The sequence below is a fragment of the Oryctolagus cuniculus genome, chromosome 17, assembly GCF_051225735.1.
Source record: "Oryctolagus cuniculus isolate XC-2025 breed Fujian yellow rabbit chromosome 17, ASM5122573v1, whole genome shotgun sequence".
In the NCBI taxonomy this organism is placed as follows: domain Eukaryota; kingdom Metazoa; phylum Chordata; class Mammalia; order Lagomorpha; family Leporidae; genus Oryctolagus; species Oryctolagus cuniculus.
In genome coordinates, this window is record NC_142883.1 from 45684272 (window position 1) to 45689540 (window position 5269).

Below are 5269 nucleotides of genomic sequence, written 5' to 3' on the forward strand. Positions count from 1 at the left end.
TCTGAACCACGGCCTACGCCAGCGTTCCCCATCTATTCACGCCCCGTGCTCTCTCTGCACGCGGCGGCTTCCGCGAGTAACACAGCGTAGCTTGCGTCTCCGCCACTAGGATTCAATCTAAGTTCCCCGGGCTAGCCTGGCGAATTCAACCCAGCGTACGTCTCCGCCCCACGATTTGGCTTCCCGTCCTTTGCTCCCCGGGCTAATCAGACGGATCCCAATCTGGCTTACGTCTCAGCTTCTGGTTTCAACTTTTCGCCCCCTATTCCCGGGCTAACCTGAGAACCCCAAAGTGGCTTTCGTTTCCACCTTGGCCTGCCCCCCACGGCTTCAATTTCCCTAACAATTTTCTCTACCCGGTATGTTTCCCCAAGCTTTCCTCCAACGATATTCCTCCCTCATTTCTCCTGGCCTCTCCCCACAGTCCGCGTCCGAGCCTGTTTGTTCTAGCTTTCACTTTCGCTTTCGACCTTAGAGATTTCTCCCAGCTTCCCCCCGTAGTCCGTATCCGAGTCTATGCCTAGGCTTTCAATAGCTTCTTCCGGCACCCTTTTCGTCCGGCTTTTCCCTAGGCTGTTTGCTAGTCTCTCTCTCCGGTATTTTCCCAATTCTTCCCGTTTCTTCCCGTTTCTTCCCTCCTAAGTTTCATATCCGTCCTAAGTTTCCTATCCGTTCTAGGTTTCCTATCCGTCCTGTGTTTTCTATCCGAGTCACGGCACCATTATGTCGCTCCCCCTCTTCGTGGGGGAACGACACTAAGCCCTGCCTAGGCTTCATATCCGAGTCACGGCACCATTATGTCGCTCCCCCTCTTCGTGGAGGAACGACACAGGACCCTGCGCTGTTCTTTCATCTGCTCGGCCCTCCCCGGGTTTGCTGCTGGTTCTTCCCGGGTTGGCTACTATCCCTTCCACCTCCGTGGAAGGGCAGTTCCCCCTGGCCGCATTCCCCACTTCCGCAGGGGAGCGGCACACCGCCGGCCGGGTCTCTCGGGGGCTGCACGGGTGTTCCTTCAGCTAGATGTTCCCCATAGATGTTCCCGGTGCATGCCGTCTCTCTCCTCCTTTATAGTCCTCCTCCGCCAATCCCAACTCGGCTGAGTACGCTGCTCTCCAATCAGGAGCAAGTCCTACAGTTAATTGGTTGAACTGGAGGCAGCTGTGTGGAAGCTGTTTACTTCTCTCCCAGCGCCATATTGTGGGAGAGCAGATGCATAGAATAAGTCCTAATTCGAGCAACTTAGTCTAGTCCGGATTGCTCCCCACAGTTAGTCTATTCGAATGGGAAAACATGATTTTGCAGCAGGTTCATCAGCGTTTTATGTATAGGATTCAGGGTCCCTGGTGGGAGGGATGGGGGTTATTAAGGAAGTTGCCCCCATGAAATTAAGCCTTATTAAACTAGATGAAACTTCCTCCTGAATCCTCGTAATCACAATGCCTGCCTTTGTTAGAACAGGTTAAGTTATGCTGCAGTAACAAGTTAACTCTGAAATCCAGGGTCTATTTTTCTCTTACCTGCGAGCCGGAAACTATTTTCACAACCCCAGGCTGACGGATGCGCTGACGTCGCCCCCACAGCTGCCAGCTGAAGGGGAGAAAGAACCTGAAGAACATGGAACAGGCACCTGTTCTGCTTTGTTCTGCCCAGCAGCAACATCATTAATTCTGTCCACAGTGCCTGGAACTAGAAGATCCCACGGACTCCTGGCGGCAAGAGGGCAACGTGTGAAGGGCGCAGTGTCCAGTGAAGGTTGAACATCTTGACCAAATCTCCAGGCCCCTCCAGCAGTGAGGTGGTCTCAGTCACGTTCAGTAACCTTTCCCTTTGCCCCGCGCCCTGGAATCATGCTGTGTAGACAAAGAGCACAGACTGTAGCATCAGACTGCCCTGGGTTCGAGTCCCAGCTCTTCCTCGTTCTAGTTATCAGACTTGGAACACGTCATTTTTTTCTAATACCCAGTTTCCTTAGCTGTGAAATGGAGATTCCAACAGCTTTTAGGTTGTTGCAAGGATAAGAAATAAGCTATGCAAACCCTTTGGCAAAGAGTAGTAGTTGGTGATCCTTTTTATCAGGAGGGCAAGCAAATATTTAGGGCAAATTGCTGATTCCAGTCCTGCAAAACTCCAGAATATGGCCTCTGCCTCAGGGAGCTCTGTAATATTTTCTAAATGTGCTCAAAGATTACTGTAAACTCTCTTTACTCTTTAAAGCAAATTCTCTACAGGTCATCAGCTGCAGAGTTGACACTGACCTCACTCCTGGCACATTTTGGGACAAAGATTTTCTTCTTTACTCAGCACTTGTCCCTTCTGGGGTATCCTCTCCCTTAGCCCAGACTCTAGGCTTGGGAAGAGCCTGAGCGCCAGTCCCAGCTTAGCCGCTGTCTATCATTAGTCCAGCACTCTGAACCTGAGTGTCTTCCTCTTCCAAGTCGGGACAACCATAAGCACTTCTCACGGTTATGCAGGTAAAGCCCTTAGTGTGGCATAACTGTCGTCTGACTGAGCCTGAGCTCTGGGGGAGAGGAGATGAGGGATGACAATTACAAGATCTCCTTCATAGAAGTCTCCAGGAGACAATGAAAGCTGAAGTCAACACTGGGTTTTTAATGCACCTGCCAGTCAGGCATATTCGGGGGTTGGTAGGATTCTTCTGCTCCTAGATGTACAGAATCAAACAAACACACACCATTTCAAAGGGAGGAGGATTACACACCGAGATGCAGATTTCTGACTTCTCTTAAAGAATCGGAAAACTGTTCCTGCTGGTAACAATCAGCTCTCTTCTAGACACACATATGCTCTCTGTTTGCGCCAGTCCCCACCACTCCATGTTACCCTACAAGCAGCCTACTTCCCTTATAGATATGTTTGGCTCTTGTAAGAATTTGAGTTTATCATTCCTGGACAGCAGATTCAAGAACATGGTCATGATGACAGCGATGACAGGGATGAAGCTGGTGAGGTAGGGAGTTTGTTGGTGGTTTTTAATGATTCAAAAAGCCAATGGCCATGATTATATGATAACCTCTAAAAAGGACTGCACAGCTTAACTAAAGCACCTGCTTTCTTTCTTCTCAGATAGAGTTATATCAACTGGGAAACTGTCAGAAAAAAAGCTCAGATTATCAAGTAGATATCATTGATAAGTGGTTTTAAAATTGGGAGACAATTATTACGATTTAATGAAATTTGCTCAATAGACCAGTTCTTTAAAAAAAAAATGGGGCCTGACCAGCCCTCTGCTGTGGCCCGGGAGTGCAGTGGAGGATGGCCCAAGTGCTTGGGCCCTGCACCCCATGGGAGACCAGGAGAAGCACCTGGCTCCTGGCTCTTGCCTTCGGATAGGCGCGGTGCGCCGGCCGCAGTGCGCCGGCCGTGGCGGCCATTGGAGGGTGAACCAACGGCAAAAGGAAGACCTTTCTCTCTCTCTCTCTCTCTCTCTCTCTCTCTCACTGTCCACTCTGCCTGTAAATAAATAAATAAATAATAAATAAATAAAATGGGGCCTGAAAATTAGTATAGAGTTGGTCTTCTGTATATAAAGGTAATTGGAAATGGATCTTAGTGGAGAATGGGACTGGGAATGGGAGAAGAAAGAGGAGGGGTGGGAAGAATCACTATATTCCTAAAATTGTACTTATGAAATAAATGAAGTTTGTATTCCTTAAATAAAAGTTTTCTTGGAGAAAAAATGGGGCCCAAAAAGGAGAAAAATAATCGAAAGTGTCCTTACTAGTGGAAAGATTGAGAATGGGGCCACTAGCTTTATGAGCCCTCCACTGGTGTTTGTCATCCTAAAGTCAGATCGGGAGAATGAATTTGGAATTTTAGGTATCTCATAGTAAGTGGAGAAGGCACGCGGAGAAAGGCAACGAGATTCTCTTCGGAGATCCAGACTTTCGTGTCCTTTTAAGGCAGGCTCACTTCTGATTTTAATGTAAATAGCAGGCACAGTTCTAAATACAGGTTCTGTTTTTTCTAAGCCAGCAGGCAAAATGCAATGCAATGACCATTTATGACATGGCTTTGCTCTGTTCAAACCAGTTGATGTCATCTGTCAGCACTGATGTCCAAGGCCACAGTAATTTGTAAGGGTGAAGAAACTCTACTGATGACCTGTCATTCTAGAGGATTGTTCTAAGTCCTTGAACAAAGCTGACTCATAATTCTGCTAGGTGGGGTGAAGATAGGACATTTTCAGTCTTGCCAACACCTTCCCGCATTCAACTCAACTATGGGAGAATCTTTTGAGAATCATAGATTTTTCAAGCTACTGTGCACTTTACAACTCTCCTAATCCAACCTCAAGGCTCAAGAGAATGAAAGAGACTCACTCAAGGCAGCACAGCCAACAGCAGAACTCAGGTGCTTGGATCCCAAGCCCACCTTCATACATGCATTTTTCCTGTTTCCTTACCATTTTAAACTGCCTGGACTCACTACTGCCCGAGATCTGTTTTTCCTTTGCCGTCTCCCAGCTTCTACTTCATTGCCAAAGCTTGCAGATTTCTTGCAGTCTTCCTACTTTATCCTCACTGCATTTTCACAGAGTTCCCAGATTCTACTTTGAGATCGCTGGATCAAGGGCTATGGCTGGAGGCTTCCCCACAAAACTCTGTCTTCCTCAGGAAGACAGAGAAATCGGAAAAACCACTCTTGAGAGTTCTCTCTCCCCGTCTCTGTCTATCCCGTGCTGCAGTTCCCAAGGAAGCAACAAGAGCCTAACCGGAGCTTTGTGCCTGTTCTTTTTAGAAACAAGTCTGTTGAGGTTTCATGCATTCTGCTCATTTCTTCTTTTTGCCTCTCTGTCAATAAGAGGCTTTTAACCACCTGTCTGGCAGCAGATCGCTCGCTTGCTGTGGCACATTTAGCTACTGCTAAAGTAGAAGATAGAGGAGGAGCAAAGCATCAAAGGTAGTTCTGGCCAGGGCTGCCTTTCTCCGCAACTCATCCCAGTTGTGTGGGAAAGAGAAGCAGGGGCTCTCATTGGGGAAGAAGGAAGAAAGAAGGGAGAGAGGGAAAGTCACAGACGAACGGTGCGAGCTGCAGCTTAACATAGAGATTCGCGAGAAGAGTAGAAGCTGACTCATAATCAATACAGAAAGAGCTGTGCAAGTGACTGTGAGAAAGTGGCAAAGGCTACTCAGGGGGAACATCCTGGCCAGCTCACCTCCCCTGCCTCACGCACATTCACCGTGCACAGAGCTCACCAATCTCCTGACCACGTCAACCACAATGAGAGGAGAAAAATAAGGACATATGC